At 44.3% G+C, this 19790-nt stretch overlaps 1 pseudogene; it reads left to right on the forward strand.

Annotated features, from left to right (window-relative positions):
- Nucleotides 1-12323: 12323 nt before the first annotated feature.
- Nucleotides 12324-13067, forward strand: LOC135920156 (palmitoyltransferase ZDHHC7 pseudogene; annotated as a pseudogene).
- Nucleotides 13068-19790: the final 6723 nt, after the last annotated feature.

The raw sequence follows: 19790 nt of genomic DNA on the forward strand, positions 1-19790 counted from the left end.
GCCGAACCGTACCAAGCTGTAGCCTTAGTGCAGACTCAAGTAGACAGATTGTATTGGCCATGCAGAGGTGCAGAGCGTACCTGTTTACTACTTGCAGAAAAATTAAGATGTGTGAAAACTGAATGTTTATGTACCTTCAACCACAAGCTATTGGCCGTTGCTCGTGCCCTCAGGAAAAGTGGAAGATTATCATGGCATTTCTTTTTCTAACCCTTTTTCCTTATTGCAGTGGGATTCCTGCTTCTTTAAGTAGGAAACGGATCTCATAGGCAATCAAAAGCCAACAATGTGTAAACTTAGAACACTGATTGTACAGTTTGGCGACTCAGAATAAGCCGAAATACACCATAAACGATTCACAATTAACTTTTACTTGACACAGGACTAGTGCATACATTAAGCATACTGTATGATCATACGGTGTCACGTAAATTTAAATTGTAGTGTAGCCTTCCAGTGTAAGCTTCTATTGTTTCATTCTGTCAGAGGGATGTTAACGTTTCACTTGTCCAGCAACTAGCCTGTCTATATACAGTAGTAAAAATGTGCAAACTGTATTTTTTATGATCTTTATTTTATTTATTTATTTGCTTATTACATACTGCGGACCTTTCGGACCAAGCAGAGGGGCAATAGGATGTATACAAACAAAAGAAAACATATTAGGAACAAGCACATACAAATTTATGCAATTTTTAATCACACTGTGTCTGTAAACTGTCGTCCCAGTCTGATATTGTCCTGGGAAAAAGAAAATTTAAACCTGTCAGTTCAAGCATAATATGGTGTTAGTGGGTCCGGATGATTCTGTCTTGTGTGCCGTGTTATTGCAAGCGTTGATAGAATGTGTAGAAAAATAAAGCCATAGAAATAATGCACCGTGATGTGACTTTCTCTGCACATGTTGCAGGTTCAAAAAAGTAAGGTATAAGCTGTCGCCAAGGTTCCGACCAGAAAGGAAAGCCAGTATAAAAGGGTACCCACCACTGAGCTCTACTACAGGGGAAAGATAGCACATCGAGCGCGCTCGACTGAAGCCATCCTTGTCCCAGAAGCTGGTGCTTCATAACTTTGAAAGCACTTCAACTACAAGGGTGTGTGACATTTCTTCCCCTAAAATGTCTGCCTGATGTGCCATAAGCTACCCATGCAGGCAAGAGCAGTGTTTTGAGGTGTCCAGAATTTTGCCATTGCAGTGTCCACAGTGTCGCTAACATAAGTGGCATGAAATGGAAACCCTGGTAAATGAGAAAACACTTGATGTAAGAAAACACTATCGTATACGGGTTCAGATTGTCATAAAAGCGCTTACCAGATATGTAGAGACATCTCCTAAAATGTGAAAAACCACAAAGAAAAATTTTTATGACATCAACATAATCTGATTGCACGCACTAGTTTAGTTAGTCGATGATACGCTCTGCTTCCAGGACAAGCCACTGCACGACACAGCATTTCCACTGGCTTCACGTGCATTTGATGCGGCCGGTTGCATCCAGCAAAACATATTAGAAATCAGTGGTGCACAGTGTTTTCGGTCCTCTTTCTTGACGCCAACTGGACATATGGTAAACTGAAGCATAACTGCGAGTCGGCCTAGTTGGAACAGATTCATCTTAAAACTTTTTTTTGCGCAAACAAACAGGGACGAAGAATAGGGGCAACACAAGGAAGCGCTCGTCCTTGTGTTGCCCCTATTCTTCGTCCCTGTTTATTTGCGCAAAAAAAAGTTTTAGGATACAAATGATAAACGGTTTCCAAAGCAGAAAAACAGAGGGAAAAGGCTCTGAACACATTGCCTTTTAAAGTGGCTGGTACTGGGTAAAGCAAGTACTCTGTCATAGTAGATTTGCACCAGGAAACCTCGGATCTAAGAAGACTGCTGGTTTCTTGCAAATGGCCAACGTATTAGCTTGTTGAAGTTCTTTTTTATTCTCATCGCTTATTTAGCTAGTTGACACAGCTTTCACAACTTGAGAAGAAGCCTTGTAAGCGTGAAGCACTTCACGAAACCAGCTTCAATATATCATGTGTCTGCATCAGATAATTTCATGGCTGCATGAGTGAACCCCCTGGCTAACATGTAAGTGTTCATAATGTTTGCCATGCATTATCCATCTGACACTAACAATTTTTGACAGAGAATGTGAGACAGAAGGCACATAACATTTAGGGTGGTGCTATTCGCTTCGATTGTTTGGGAATGAAGCCCATAGTGTAAGTGTTATGGCCCTGCATGTCATTACCCTTCAACAACAAAAAGGTAGAGGGTATGCATTTTGCAAAACTGCATGGAGGTATTTACTGTGTGCAATTTAAATTAGAGACCTTCACAACTGATACTAAATGCATTCTCCACAGCTTTGGGCTATACAGGTGCATTAATTTACACAGAACACACTCTTTACCTCGACACGGCCCAGGTGGTGATTCAGGTTCTTCAGAGGTCTATCTTAAAACTTATTGTGCGCAACAAACAGGGACGAAGAATAGAAGAAACACAAGGACGAGCGCTTTCTAACAACTCGTTTTATTTTTGAAGAACCACCTGCTTATATACCCACAGATCTGGGCAATCTAGTCAAACAGAGGACGCCTATAGCGCATATAATACACACGTTTCTGCGCGATCAAGTCAAAAGAGCACATCTACAGTACATATACCACTTGTGATAAGAAACAAAGACGTGGACCAAAGCCATCCGATCAACATAAGAACAACAAGGTGCATGAAACATCCACTTACGATAAAATGCGTTAAAGATGTGATGATAGAAGTGAATTTTCTTTATCCAACAATGAAACCGATGGATGGCTGATGCATTTTTCTTTTTGTATTTCAATCCAGTGTGCTTCTACAATTTCTATCGCGGTTTGATTCCTGTTCCTATACAAAATGTTGGTGCTACTCAGACAGGGGGAGCAATCATGTTCTTGGCAATGCATTGCCAAATGCGTGCTAGGGCGACCTTTCAGACTGGACTAGTGTTCCCTTAACCTCGTTTAATGCATCTCGCAGTCTGCCCTACGTACACATGACCACACGTCATAGGGATCTGATATACAACGTTCATCGCGCAATCAACAAACTGGTTCTCGCGCGGATGTTTGACACTACATTCGTTCTTTGCATCATCCTTTCTTTCAAACTTCTTGTTAACCTTAGAGCACAGACTACCTATTTTGTTTTTCGCTGAAAATATCACTTTTACTGTGTAACTACCAGCCACCTTCTTAAGTCTGTGTGAAAGGCCGTGCACATAAGGAATCACTGAAATCTTGGAAGCTACATCCTTTTGCCTTTGATTCTTTTTGCATTGTCCTTTATCCTGTTTAAGTTTTTTCATTAGCCTTTCGCACGACGCCAACATCACAGCCAGCGGGTACCCAGCCTTTCTCAACCTATCAACTTGCTCAAAAATTGCACTTTTTCGGTGTGGTGACATGAATTGAAAAACGCTGACCAGAAACACGAAATGACTATGCCATTCTTCACAAGCCTGGAATGGTTTGAGGCATAATTCATTAGCGGTTTTCCAGCTCGGTGTGAAAATAACCAACATACATGTTCCGGTAGGAATTCTAACTTGACATCAAGAAATTGTAGCTTGTTATCTACCGGTACTTCAGAAGTAAACGTTAAACCCTTGCCCTGAGAATTGAAGGCTTCTACAACCCTATTCCTGAAGGCACCCTTGTCTACATGACCGCCTTAAATCAAGTAGTCATCGGCATATCTGTATACCTTATTTACTACACCTTCTAAATCTTTGGCCAACTCTCTGTCTATGCTTCCCAAAAAAATGCTACTTAGGATGGGAGCTACCTTTGACCCGATGCACACACCCTTTGCCTGTATATACGTTTCACCACGGAATCCTACATGTGTATTCGCTAAATAAAAATGCAGAAGTTCAAGAAAGGATTCAACGGCCATGCCGCTCGCGTTGCGGAAAGACACCTTGGCATTCTCATTAGTCATGCAATCTTTAACACTGCACATTAGGGGACCATGCGGTAAGGAGTATATACACGTATATACAGGCAAAGGGTGTGTGCATCGGGTCAAAGGTAGCTCCCATCCTAAGTAGCATTTTTTTGGGAAGCATAGACAGAGAATTGGCCAAAGATTTAGAAGGTGTAGTAAATAAGGTATACAGATATGTCGATGACTACTTGATTTTAGGCTGTCATGTAGACAAGGGTCCCTTCAGGTATAGGGTTGTAGAAGCTTTCAATTCTCAGGGCAAGGGTTTAACATTTACTTCTGAAGTACCGGTAGATAACAAGCTACAATTTCTTGATGTCAAGTTAGAATTCCTACCGGAACATGTATGTTGGTTATTTTCATCCCGAGCTGGAAAACCGCTAATGAATTATGCCTCAAACCATTCCAGGCTTTTGAAGAATGGCATAGTCATTTCGTGTTTCCGGTCAGCGTTCTTGAATTCATGTCACCACACCGTAAAGAGTGCTATATTTGAGCAAGTTGATAGGTTGAGAAAGGCTGAGTACCCGCTCGCTGTGATGTTGGCGTCGTGCGAAAGGCTAATGAAAAAGCTTAAACAGGATAAAGGAGAATGCAAAAAGAACCAAAGGCAAAAGGATTAGCTTTCAAGATTTCAGTGATTCCGTAAGTCCATGGCCTTTCACACAGACTTAAGAAGGTGGCTGGTAGTTACGCAGTCAAAGTGGTATTTTCAGCGAAAAACAATATAGGTAGTGTGTGCTCTAAGGTTAACAAGAAGTTCGAAAGAAAGGATGATGCAAAGAAAGAATGTAGTGTCAAACATCCGCGAAAGAACCAGTTTGTTGATTGCGCGATGAACATTGTATATCAGATCCCTATGACGTGTGGTCATGTGTACGTAGGGCAGACTGCGAGATGCATTAACACCAGGTTAAGGGAACATTTGTCCAGTCTGAAAGGTCGCCCTAGCACGCATTTGGCAATGCATTGCCAAGAACATGATTTCTGCACCTGTCTGAGTAGCACCAACATTTTGTATAGGAACAGGAATCAAACCGCGAGAGAAATTGTAGGAGCACACTGGATTGAAAAACAAAAAGAAAAATGCATCAGCCATCCGTCGGTTTCATTGTTGGATAAAGAAAATTCACTTCTATCATCACATCTTTAACGCAGTTTATCGTAAGTGGAAGTTTCATGCACCTTGCTGTTCTTATGTTGACCGGGTGGCTTTGGTCCACGTCTTTGTTTTTTATCACAAGTGGTATATGTACTGTAGATGTGCTCTCTTGACTTCATCGCGCAGAAACGTGTGTATTATATGCGCTATAGGCGTGCTCTGTTTGACTAGATCGCGCAGATCCGTGGGTATATAAGCAGGTGGTTCTTCAAAGATGAAACCAGTTGTTAGAAAGCACTCGTCCTTGTGTTTCTTCTATTCTTCGTCGCTGTTTGTTGCGCACAATAAATTTTAAAATGAATTTGTTCCAACTAGGCCGACTCGCAGTCGTTCTTCAGAGGTGTTTCATTGTATAGGATGGCACAGCATGCTTAACTTATTTGCAGTATATTGCATTCCAATTGTGTCATATGAGATAAATTCATTAGAAAGCTTTAACTTGCCCCAAATGTATTACAGCTGTGTACTGATAGACTGGCAGCACCTTGCAGTGCTTGTGGAAAAACCATTGTAACTGCCATATTATATGTAACTGCTAGTGCTCAGGCATCGGCAACAGCAATGGTTAGGGTACACTAGTTTCTTCTACTCTGGGGTATGCATCCTACACCAGAAAATAGTTTTTTTTCCTCATCCACCTCTTCTAGATTGGATTGTGAAATGGGGTGTAATTTGTAGGGTTTACTCTTGCATAAACTTCATAAGCATCTTTCCTTGTCTGTACCGCGGATTTTTCCTTGTCTGTGCCTACGACTGTAAAAGTGGGGTGCCTGCTTACAACACCCGTAGAGAACAGTATGTGAATATTTAATGAACAGAAGCATAATTAATAATTGAATAATTTTTTATAATTTTCAACAAATTTAGCACTCATTCCTTTCCACTGGGGTGTTTTTCAAACCCAAATGTTGACACAAGGTTTGACTGCAGGATGTCGTTTTATGTGAAAGATGCACTTGGGTGCATAACACCTCATCGGCAACGTTCTGCTGCACAGAATGCCACAAGCTTTCGTATGCATTGGTCACTATCTCTCAAACCGGCTGCTCCTTTATTGGAATGTAGCATTATAGTAAAGCAAATTTGATGTTCCAACAAAAGGAATTGCGCCCTCTTCTCCCCTAATTCTCCTCACTTCATGCCTAGTGTTATAATAGCATGGTTGACACCATGAGAGACAGTGCGATGTATAATTGTGTGTATGGTGGGGTGCGTGGTGTACAATAACTTCAGCAACTTCAGCAACTTCAGCAATCAGTATTGTGGAATGCTGTTTGTTTCTTTCACTCACTGTTACCAAGCTTCACTTTGGTTGTGGCAACACGTATAATGTAGCTTGCTAGCGTTCCTGCCAACCTATATAATGTGTTTACATCTGTGTAACAAAAAAGACCAGCTAATGGTTTGCTAGGAGCTAAGGCCCATTTAGACCATTCAATTTTGAGCTTACACTTTCGGAAATTACTGGTAAGTGAAAGCCCACCCGGGAGAACTGCCCATAATATTTTCTTTTATTATATTGTTACGGTTAATGTTAAACTGGCTTTATTCAATGGACGATATGGATGGTAAAGTCAAGATGGCGTCCTGAGGCTGCACCAGCTCACTTATTCTTCTTCTTCTGTTCGCCCGGCTCATGCCGTAGCAATCCCCGGTTGCCAGACGAAGCCCGCTGGGCAAGTCCAAATCACTCGGAAAGCGTAGGGTGAAACCGCTTAAGACGGGCAACATGTACTAACTGGGTCCGGCTAGACCGACGACCAGTCGACGTCAAGCGTGCCACTACGTACGTCAAGTCACTCAAGCGATCTACAATGACGAATGGGCCCGTGTACTGAGGTAAAAACTTTTCGCATAAGCCACGTTTACGTTGCAGAGTCCACAACCACACAAAGTCTCCTTTGAAATACGAGACAGATTGGTGTCGGCTGTCATAGCGCTCTTTCGATCGGTCTTGCGATGCCACAGTACGAAGACGAGCGATACGCCGGGCTTCTTCGGCAAGACAAAGCGTCTTGGCAACAGAGTACTCGCTGTGAAAGTCAAACGGTAGTATAGTGTCAATGCAGCTTAGCGGTGAACGGGCGTGAAGGAGATAAAAAGGACTGTAATCGGTCGTCTCATGCTTTGCAGTATTATACGCATAGGTGATGAAGGGGAGTACGTCATCCCAGTCCTTGTGACCGGAAGATACGTACATGGCCAGCATGTTAGTTAGAGTTCTATTCGTACGTTCTACAAGCCCATTTGTCTGAGGGTGATAAGGCGTTGAATGACGGAACTGCGAACTGCAGAGACGAAGCAGTTCTTCTACGGTGTCCGCAACGAACTGACGACCGCGATCGCTAATGATCACATGGGGGGGACCATGTCGAAGAATAATGAATCGAAGCAAAAACGTTGCAACGGACGCAGCTTGCTGGTGAAGCAGCGCACAAACACGGACACAGTGAAGACAAGCAGGAATAGACGACACTCGCTGCTGGTGAAGCAGCGAGTGTCGTCTATTCCTGCTTGTTTTCACTGTGTCCGTGTTTGTGCGCTGCTTCACCAGCAAGGTACTATGATCACTCACCAACTAGCCCAACTTTCCACGTTACTGAACTTCATTTCCATTACAACGGGCCCTTTCATATGTTCGAACAGCAGCGAGTGTCGTCTATTCCTGCTTGTCTTCACTGTGTCCGTGTTTGTGCGCTGCTTCACCAGCAAGGTACTATGATCACTCACCAACTAGCCCAACTTTCCACGTTACTGGACGCAGCTGTTGAAGATGGCACGGCCACCGTTTCCGCCTAACGGGTCAGATGGTCGACACATACGATCACCCATCGGTTGTCGTTAGATGATCGGGGAAATGGGCCCAGAAGATCGATACCCACTTGTTCAAATGGCAGGTGAGGCGGCGGCAGAGGTTGGAGAAGACCTGGCGGAGCGGTCGTAGGGCGCTTGTAGCGTTGACATTGTTCGCAACTGGCGACGTAGTGCTTGACCGTGTCCCGCATTCTGGGCCAGTAAAAACGCTCCTGTGTCCGGTTCAAAGTTCTTATGAATCCTAGATGGCCAGAGGTCAGATCGTTGTGCACGGCTCTCAGTATGTCCGTTCGCAGACTCTGCGGCACCACCAGAAGGAAGCGTGCGCCTTTCACCGAATAATTGGTCTTGTAAAGCAGGCCGTCACGGACACAAAATCGACTGGTGGCTCCAGGACGCGATGCGGCTACAAATATAGGTTCCAAACCAATATCATTTTCCTGCTCTGCTTTGAAAGTCGTCGAGTCTGGGAATGTAGAAGAAATGGGAGCAAAACAGTCATCAAAATTGTCTTCGTCACACTCCGTCGTCGTCAGAGGAAGGCGGGAGAGACAGTCCGCATCTGCGTGGCGACGTCCGGACTTGTAGGAAATAACGAAGTCGTACTCCTGCAGTCGAGGAGCCCAACGTGCCAGTCGTCCACTCGGGTGACGGAGATTCACCAACCAGCACAACGCGTGGAGGTCAGTAATGATAGTGAACGGGCGTCCGTAAATATAAGGTCGAAATTTGTGGACAGCGCAAACAGCTGCCAAGCATTCTTGCTCTGTCACAGTGTAATTGCGTTCCGCCTTAGTCAAAGAGCGACTAGCACAAGCCACAACGTGTTCAGCTCCTTGATGACGTTGCACAAGTACGGCACCGATGCCGATGCCACTGGCATCAGCGTGCACTTCCGTAGGTGCGGATGCATCGAAGTGACGCAATATGGGTCCTGATGTTAGTAGAAATTTTAGCTGACGGAACGCGTCGTCGCAAGCCGATGTCCAGTTGAAAGGGATGGCTTTTTGGAGAAGACATGTTAGGGGGTACACCACGTCGGCGAATCTTGGGACGAAGCGCCGAAAATACAAGCACAGGCCCAAGAAACTCCTCAACTCCCGCACTGACTTCGGTGCTTCGAAGGAGCTGACTGCCTCAATCTTCCGTGGATCTGGCCTCACACCGTTTTTGTCGACCAGATGCCCAAGTACTAACGTCTCGGTTTCTCCAAAACGACATTTCTTGGAATTTAGGATCAAGCCGGCTTGTTTGACACAATCCAGAACAAGATTGAGACGGCTGTTATGTTCACTCAATGTGCTGCCAAAAATCACCACATCATCGAGGTAGCACAAACAAATTTCCCATTTAAGTCCTCGGAGGATAGTATCCATGAATCGTTCGAATGTTGCTGGCGCGTTACAAAGGCCGAACGGCATAACGTTAAATTCATGAAGACCGTCTGGTGTCACGAAGGCCGTTTTCTCCTTATCGTCTGGATGCGTGGGTATCTGCCAATACCCTGATCGCAAATCCAGTGATGAAAAGTAGGCAGCGGAATGTAGACAGTCGATGACATCATAAATTCTAGGAAGCGGATACACATCCTTTTTGGTGACCGCATTCAGTTTCCTGTAATCAACGCTAAACCGCCACGATCCATCCTTCCTCTTTACTAAGATTACTGGTGCTGCCCACGGACTAGAAGACTCTTGGACAACACTTTTCCGCAGCATGTCTTTCACCTGTTGAGCAATAACTGTCCTCTCTGCTGAAGAAACGCGGTAAGGCTTTTGCCGAATGGTGTGCGCAGATCCGGTGTCAATTCTGTGGCGAGTACGAGAACGCGGGAGTGAAGCCTGCTTGTCGCCTTGTGTGAAATCGAACACAGAAAGATGTGCCCACAAAACTTGTGCGAGAGCGCGGCGCTCATGTGAGGGCAGTGCCTTGTTGATCATTCGTAGGATCTGCTCTTCAGAAATGCTTCTTTGGGGATCGCTAGTATGAGACTGCTCCTCCTCGCTTAGAACTGTAATGGAGCTGTAAGTAATCTCGTCAAATTCAGCAAGCTTCATATCACGCGGGAGAACGGCAGGGACGCAAGAACAAATGAAAGCCCACAAATTGGAGGCCCGATTCACTACTCTTACGACAGAGCGTGGTACAAGTACATCTTTCTTTGCGCAGCTCGACGTAAGTGGCTGGATTTGCGCGTCAAACGATGAAAGGTCGGCAGCAGCGAAATTGACAGGGATACGTGACAGCGACCAAGGCGGTAGCAGCAAATCGTTCGAAACAACACAATAGTTTTTCACTGGTAAGGATGTGTCGGCCAGGGTGGCGAGAAGCGCGCTATTCAAAGTAATTTCGCCTGTGCCACAGTTAACGGATGCACCACAATCCTGAAGAAAGTCAATCCCGAGAATCACATCGTGAGTGCATCGCGGTAGTACGAGAAATTCTGTTTTAAGATCTTCTCCTCCGAATAAAACACTTGCAACACAAATACCAAGGGGAACTAGGCACTCTCCGCTGACACCACGAAACGTCACACCATCATTCCACGGGAACATAACTTTCCTACCCAGCCTCTCTTCGAAAGTCACACTCATGACGGAAACGGTAGCACCAGTGTCCACTAATGCTGTTGCAGGTATACTATCAATTAACACACGCACTTTGTACTTCACCATCACAATAGACAGAGGAGTATTTCGCAGATACACAGACTGTCCGGCGACCTTACCTCCATCGGCCGCGCCGGCTGGTTTCCCGACGGCGGTGGAGACGTAGCACGTCGCCGTGGTGACGGTGAACGGCGTTGGCGACTGGTTGGGGGCGTCAGGCTGCGGTCAGAAGCTGGCGAGCCACTCCTTCTACTATACTGACGGAAGGTATTCCGAGGTGGCGCGCCTGTGGTGTTTGCAGGGTCTATCGGCCAACGGTCGTCATAACTATCATGTCCAAAATTATGCCAAGTTGGTGGTGGGCCATATGTTGTTGTCTGTCGGCGCCGGCGACAAAAACGTGCAATGTGTCCTGAGGCGCCACAGCTGTAACATACAGGAGATGCGCGACCGACGTTGTATGCCTCGGAGTCAACCCTGGGACGCTGCGAATAATAAACGCGATCTTCGGAATTGCGATTCGTGGTGGTAGCTTGACGAGTTCGTTGATCGTGCGTCATGTCATCGGGAAAGGTACGTCGGTGCTGTCGCAGCTGATCAACTCGACAGTCTGCAACGCCTGGCATGACAGACAATGCTGACACAGCAGATGCATGTTCTTGAGGTTGGTTGGAAGCGCAACCAAGCTGTTCGACATCCGCCCCTTTGGTGTGTCGTTCAAGTTCTTCACGGACAATTTGCCTTATAGTTGCCGCAAGGTCAAATTGAAAGCTGTAGTTGTTTTTGTCAACGCTTGCCACCGTGGTGACATTGGCTAGCCTGCCAAACTTTGGCGTGATACGGCGCAGCTTCAAGGCCTCAAATGTGCGGCAATGCTTGATGAGGTCGGCGACCGAGGCTAGACTCTCCTTTCCGATTAAATAATTGTAAACATCCTCGGCTATGCCTTTGAGAAGGTGTCCAACCTTGTCGTCTTCGGACATTCGAGGATTGACAGTCTTGCAAAGCTTCAGGATCGCCTCTATGTACGTAGTACAGGTCTCACCTGGGACTTGAGCGCGCTGAAGCAATGTCTGCTCCGCCCGCTTCCGTTTCGTGGTGGAATCGCCAAAGCACTCTGTGAGGTGAGTAACGAAGCTGTCCCACGTTGTGAACGTATCTTCATGGTTCTCGAACCACACCAGCGCCGTGTCTGTGAGGAACAGAACCACATTGTCGAGCTGAGTCGTGGAGTTCCAGCCGTTGTACTTGCTCACACGCTTGTAGTGGGTGAGCCATTCCTCCACGTCCTCGCCGAATTTTCCAGAGAAAGCGCGGGACTCCATCTGATGCATCCAGGCGCCGGTTGTTCGCACTGGATGCATCAACAGCCAGAGAAGGCTGTTCGTCGCGGCTGTGGGACATCGGGATCTCAAGTGGTGTTGGAGGCAGTCGAGCGAGGCGTCGGCACCGGCGTGGCACTTGCTGCAGCAGCTCCGTCGTCTTCGTCGAAGTACCCCGGCACCCCCACCACAAAACTGTTACGGTTAATGTTAAACCGGCTTTATTCAAGGGACGAGATGGATGGTAAAGTCAAGATGGCGTCCTGAGGCTGCACCAGCTCACTTCTTCTTCTTCTTCTCTTCGCCCGGCTCATGCCGTAGCAATAAGTGTTGTCCAAGAGTCTTCTAGTCCGTGGGCAGCACCAGTAATCTTAGTACAGAAGAAGGATGGATCGTGGCGGTTCGGCTGAAACAGGCAGTAGCGGCTAGTGAATTCTTGTTTGCGAGCTTGATTTTTGGCAATTTTCCTTGGGAACTCTTATTTGAGGACTGTGAATAATGGTATGGCAATGCGAATAGATTGTCCATTGCGACGTAGCCACCGTTTGGCACAGGCAGGACCTGTGCTGCCCATGGCCATGCAGGACCGTGTGTCACCAGCAACAGAAGATAGAGTTCACTGCTGTGGTCGGCGGTTTTGGTTTGTGCGGGACATCTGTGGCATCATCTGTGCTGTCATGACATGGCTGTTGGTGCTGCATGCCCAGTATGTGGTGGTAGGCGTTATACTCTTGCCATCACTCTACACCTACTATGGTGCCTTTCACTTACTGCTCTTTGAGCTGCTGGCCTTTCTGGCTGTCTTCTCGCACGTACGCACCATGGTGACAGACCCAGGTGCGGTGCCTCGGGGCACAGCCACACGCGAGGCCGTGGAGCAACTGGGCCTGAGGGAGGATCGGCTAGTTTACAAGTGTCCCATGTGCAGCTGCCTCAAGCCCGAGCGGGCTCACCATTGCAGTGTGTGCCAGCGATGCATCCGCAAGATGGACCATCACTGCCCTTGGGTCAACAACTGCATTGGCGAGAACAACCAGAAGTTCTTCGTCCTCTTCACTTTGTACATAGCAGTGATCTCTTGCCATGCATTTTTCCTGGCGGTCAACCATTTTGTAGGGTGCATCAACAGCGAATGGAGCACCCGTGGGATTCCTCATGCCGTAGCAATATAAATACTGAAGCTCTGAACAGCATTTGAACTTGGACTTGTTGTTAATAATTCGTAGAAATAGCCAAAACCTAAGAGGTTTAGCGCAATTACAGCCGAATATATCATTGCGTCCCATGAGAATTTCTGAACACTGGCACATTCCCCGAACACGAACGAACTACGGTCTCCAAATGTTAAAATTCACCATTCCACACATACTCAATACGTTCAAGCTGACAGAAGATCACTTGCGTGTCCTTTCAGGCAGGGAGCTATTCAACATGTTTACATAATCTGCTACAAGCCTAGGAAAATTCTGTCTATCTAAAGCCCTCCTCTCTGTTTACAGTATGTCTTACTGTTATGTTACCTTGCAATAATTGACTTGTCGTTGGTTTTTGTTTTTTTGTGCGTGAATGATTGATGTACTTGTAGGCACCCAAGGGCGCATTTAATTACGTATACTTGACAATTATTGTACACGTTTTTACTTATTTTTCTTTGATATGCTAAGACTGTATGAAGTTTGCTGTGCTGTCGTTCTGCTGCTTTGTACGGATGGGAGGTGGGGCTAGTCAAGCTGCGTCAGCGCAGCTTTTTTCCCACTTTCCACGCCACAACTGTTCTGTGTAAAACACACTGTACTGTTAGTGGTGAAAATAAACTTCAACTTCAACTTCAAGCCATTTCCTGGTTCAAGTAAGACAAAAGTTACACAGGAAGACAGAAACTTGGAGCCGTCAACAGCAGCATGAATATAAACAGCGCTCAACGTTTCGCAATCTTGCACCTGGTTATCGTATTGCCCATCCCATTTTTTTTTTCCACAGGCTGTTCTTTACTGTTTTATGTCAAGTCAAGTCAAGTTTATTTACAACATGTACAAAGTACATTGTTGAAGGCCACCCTGGCAAGAAAGCTGTAAACATACAGCTTGACGAGGCCAGGGGCCACCACCAGGCAACATCAGCATCGCACGCATCCGAAATAGAAACAATAAGCTTTCGTAAATAGCTTCATTAATACAACACGTGGTATATATTCACTTCCCTTGGCATGAACAGATCTACATACATGCATAATCATTACGAGCGCATTGAAATTCGAGTGCATAACGTTAGCGCCAGGGGACTATATACTGTTACACTTTAAAAAATGAACATTAATAAAAGCAATATTTGAAAGGAAGTTAAGCTACAGCAAAGAATGTGTACGTGTAACTGACAAAAAATGAAATGAATGTACATGTGACGAGTACATTCTGAATAGGTACGGAAACCAACTAATTTACAAATTTCAAACAAACAATTTCAAACAAGAATATGCACGTGCAACTTACAAGAAATGAAATGAATATACATGTGATGAGTACATTCTGAAAAAGTATGGAAACCAAATAATTTACAAATTTCAAACAGTCAGATGAAATTTATCAAAGACAAAGATATCGCGCAATAGCATGCGTGATGGAACCGCATCTCCATTTACGCACTTCTGCAGTTGATTTAATTGCGCTGGTGCGTTGTATGTCAGGACTTGAATAAGTAATTTGTTCGATGGTGCCTTATCATCCATCTTTTCGATCCTCGTGTTACGCTGGGTCGTTCTACGAGGGCTGACACATGTTTTCGGAATTGTATTTTTTTTATGTGCAAATTGTAATAGGTGTAGAAGACGGTTTGCGTAAAGATCTTCGGCGTTAATTGTTCTGCTTTCATGAAATAACAGTTTTGTAGGATGTAAATAGTGCACATTGTTAATACAACGAATAGCTTTCTTTTCGCGCAGCAACAGCCTGTTGATGTTACATTGTGTAGTCGTAGCCCATACTAAGGTGCAATAGTTTATATGCGACCGAAAAAGGGAATGATAAAACTGGAACATTACACGAGGTGGGAACATATGACGGCATCTAATTATCACAGATAAAGCAGAAGACAATTTCTTTGCAACAAGGTTTAGGTGTGAATTCCACATCATGTTACTAGAAAATACAACACCCAAAATTTTGCGTTCCTATACTACATTAAGCGAGTGGGAACCTATGTTTAAATCGATGCATGACACGGATCTGTTCTTTGCAGTAAAAACAACGGCCTTTGATTTTGTTATATTGATTTGTAGGCTGTTACGTAGGGACCACTCGAACACTTTGGACAGAACATTTTTGGCGTGTAAAAAAACAAGTCTGACTCATTATCAGAAGAAAGGAAGATGCTAGTGTCTTCTGCGTATAAAACAAAATCTGTACACTTATCAATAGAAGGTAAGTCATTCACATAAACATTAAATAAAAAGAGGCCCAAAATGCTTCCCTGAGGTACGCCACTCAGTAATGGGCGAAATGATGACGTAGAAACATCCATAACTACACACTGCTGTCGATCGGAGAGATATGACTGCAAAAGTGAGTGAAAGACACCTCGAATGCCATATTCTTCTAGTTTTCTTAAAAGTGTGTCATGATAGAGGGAATCAAATTTATTTATTTCAGAATACTGCAGGCCAACAGTTATGGCCCATGCAGGAGGGGCTATACCAGGCATGTAAATACACTGTGACATCAAAAAATAAAAAGAAAGAATGGCAGTTTAACAGATTGCCGCTAATAGACAAGCAGAAAAATATGTATACACATGTACATATTCATACATATACATACGCTTTCGCACATATGCAGCTCTCATTCACTCAAACAAATGCTCTTCTAGAGCTTTAACAAAATTAGGGGACTGGAAGATGGCCCCTGGAAGACAGTTCCAGTCGGAAACGGTCCTCGGGAAAAAACTGTGTTTGAATGTTTCAGTTCTTGCAAAAATTGGTTCCAGTAAATGATTTCCTGTGTGGTGTGTTCGTCTAGACGATAACTGTTTAAGTTCTGTGGGATGCGAAATGTTTAGTTTATGTGCTAAAAGGTTGTGCAAAAACAACAAACGGGACATTTTCCTACGTACTTGAAGTAGTTGGATGTTATTTGTTTTCATTTGTGTCGTAGGTGAATCAAGCCTTCTGTATTTGTTATAAATAAACCTAATCGCTTTCCTTTGCACAATCTCAAGCTGGTAAGTGTCCTTCTTTATGAACGGGTCCCATAAGGCCGACGCGTACTCTAATTTTGATCTGATGAATGTTATGTATGCAAGATGTTTAAGCTTACTTGGAGCGCCTCTAAGCTTCCGCCTCAGAAAGCACAGCTTGGAAAATGATGAGGAACAAATGTTTGCAATATGCTCAGACCAAGTTAAATCGTTTGTTATTGTAACCCCTAAGTATTTATGATGTGTGACCTCCATAATAGAATGATTTAGAAGGCTGTAAGAGAAAGGAGAAACCTGTTTTTTGCGCGAAATTCGCAAGAGGACAGTATTATCTAGGTTAAGTTGCATATTCCATTTAAGGCACCATTGATGAACAGCTAGTAGTGAGTTTTGTAAGAGGTAATGATCATTAGGCTCGTTTATGCTCTTGAAGAGAATGCAGTCATCTGCGAAAAGCTTGACAGAGACATTTTCGAAAATAGCAGCCGGCAAATCATTAATATAAATTAAGAATAGCAGTGGGCCTAAAACGCTTCCTCGGGGAACACCTGACGTAACTGGAAGCACTTCAGATTTACAATTATTAACCTCTACGCACTGTGTCCTGTGTTTTAAATAAGCATTAATCCAATTAACAAGGTAAGTAGGGACACCAATACTTTCCAGTTTATAAATAAGTTTACTGTGTGGAACTGTGTCAAATGCCTTGCGGAAATCTAAAATAAGTACATCAATCTGCCCCGATATATCAAGCACAACAGAAAAATCATGAATTGTTGTAACTAACTGTGTCACAGTGGACATTTCTTTGCGAAAGCCATGTTGTGCAGGTGATAAAATGTTATTTTCAGCAAGGTAAGAGTTAAGATAACCCGATACTATGTGTTCAAGCAGCTTGCAACAAGAGGAAGTGATTGAGATTGGTCGATAATTAGAAATGGTTAGCTTGTCCCCTTTTTTTAGAATTGGCACAACGCGGGCCATCCTCCAGTCCTCCGGTACATCTCCCGAAAGTAACGAGACTTGAAAGATCCTCGTTAAGAAAACAGACACCTGTGCTGCAAAAGGCTTCAAAAAGGCATTTGGAAGCCCATCGGGCCCCGCGGATTTTTTATCTGCGAGTTTACGCAGCATACACACCATCTATCTCTGTGAACACCGTTCACAGAGATAGTTGGTACGTCACCAGGATCTTCAACTGGAATTCTTGCTGTGGTTGCCCGTTCCATAAGGAACACGCTTTGAAAATACGAGTTAAAACTTTGCGCTATGATGGTGGAGTCGGTTACAACGCTGTTATTAACTCGAATTTTGGTCAAGTGGTCAGTCCTGCGACCTAGAAAATTCCAAAATTTTTGGGGATCACTTCTGATAAATTCGGGGAGCGTCGTGTCAAAATAACGTGACTTTGCTAGTTTTAACTTATGGGCAAGTTTCTCTTTTAGAACCTGGAACTGTTGCGGACAAGGTATTTTTTTCTTCCTACAGCGCCTTACTTTACGTTTCATTTGAATAATTTCACGACTTATGCAAGGATTGCGGCGATTAATACACACCTTTCTAAGGGGAACAAAATGTTCAATAGTATACTGTACTGTATTCTTAAAGTGCTGCCATAAACTATGAAGGTCATTATTGCAAGGGTTATCTAACTGTGATTGTAAAGAGTCGATGATTGCATTATCGTCAGCGCGTGCGTAGTCCTTGATCATTTTAATCGGTCGCATCCCGGCAACAACTGACGAAACACAACAGAAGAACAAGAGACGATGGTCCGAGATTCCAGCTTCAACGCTAAGCACTCCATCAAAAAAGGTTTGACTAACAAAGAAAAGCTCTAAGACAGATGTCTCTCTGGTGTATGCATGAACGGTTTGCTTAAGGTTTAAAGAAAACATCAGATCAAGAATAATATCACATGAGGCAGACAGGCAATAATACGGTTTATCCCAATCAATAGCAGGGAAATTAAAATCACCGGTAATAATTAGGTACCGGTTTTGGTAAGGCAGTAAGCGGTCAAATAAACTATACATGAAAGAATCCGCTGCATCAGGTGCGCGATACACAGCACAAAGAAGAAAAGTGAGACCATGCGCAGTAACGTGCAACAATAAACTTTCATGCTGATCAATTTGTTCAAGCAGCGTTACGCTTACTGCACGTTTCGCAATCACAGCAATGCCTCCACCACGTGAGCCGCGATCGCGTCTGTGTATGACGTAGTCCGGTGGCACAATTTCTTCATCAAGAATACCGCTATGTAACCATGTCTCGGAAATCACCAGTAGGTGAGGATCGTAAGAAATGAGCAGAACTTCAAGGCTATCTATTTTGTTTACAATGCTTCTAGCATTCAGGGATATCACACGTAATTGGCACGTATCTGGCGATGGGGTCGTCTTGACGTCACGACAACTACCGGCATTAATATTAATCGATGGCGGTTTATGCTTCGCTTGATTCGAAGAACCATGGGCGTAAAAAAAAGACAGTGATTCTGAACCTGTGGCTTGTCAAGTACTACAGGTTTTCCCGCTCAATTTAATCCAAGCGCCAGTCAATTTAATCTGAGCGCAGGTCAATTTAATCTAAGCGCCAGTCAATTTAATCCAAGTGCCAGTGATTTTAATCCGAGCGCCACTCAATTTAATCCAAACGCCACTCAATTTAATCCGAACGCCAGCCGAAATAATCCAAGTGCCAGTGAATTTAATCCAGACACAACGGAATACAAGAACCTTTGGATTTCAAGACTTCTGAAAATTTGTGAGCATATTATGAGTTAACACCTTGAAAATGAAAGAGCGAGGTGGTAGACCAGTAGCTATCCTGCCACGGGACTAACGCCAACTTTAGGAGGTGTTGAAGCGAAAAGCTTCAGCCGGCGTATGGCTGAATTGGCTCCGTAAGCATGTTCGGAGTCGAATTGGCTCCGTAAGCGTGTTCGGAGGCGGCGTAGGCGGCCACTGCCGCGCGCTTGGCGTCATCGTTTGACGTTCGCCGCAAGCGCGTGTTTATCGCAGAGGCCGACTTATAACCGCTTGCCGGAGAATAGACGTGCGCTTTCAACATGGAAGAAAACGAGAGTGATACTACCGATACAGAAAGCTGTGTTTATGGCTGTACAGAAATCGCAAGACAATGTGCCCAACAATGATGAATAAAGAAGTTTAATAATCCTGCATAACTTATGGTATATATCATTGATAAGCAATTTGCCTAACTAAACAAGGCACATGTATAGCATAAACATAAGCTAACCAAAGCATATCCATAAGTGAAACCGTGAGCATAACCATAAGCTAATCCGTAAGCATATCCATAACTTAAACCATAAGCATATTCATAAGTTATACCGTAAGCATATCCATAGGCTAAATCATAAAGCATAACCATAAGCTAAACCTTTAGCATAAAGGCTAAATCATAAAGCATAACTGTAAGCTAAATCATTCGCATCACCGAACCTTTTCCCTTTGAGATATCCGGGCTTAACCTTAGCTAAGCCCCAGCCAATTTTTTGTGTATTTTCTACTTAGTTATGAGAGCGACACAGCAGATGACAATTGTCGAAATTAATTGAGAGGAAACGTCAGCATGAGTACGTCGAGTTAATGGTACACATGCGATTTGGTCATGGCTATCAAACGAAACAATAAAGGTTGATTCAATGATAATCACTAGGCCCTCGCCAGGAGGCTTCG

Source organism: Dermacentor albipictus, chromosome 6 (assembly GCF_038994185.2).
Source record: "Dermacentor albipictus isolate Rhodes 1998 colony chromosome 6, USDA_Dalb.pri_finalv2, whole genome shotgun sequence".
Classification (NCBI taxonomy): Eukaryota; Metazoa; Arthropoda; class Arachnida; order Ixodida; family Ixodidae; genus Dermacentor; species Dermacentor albipictus.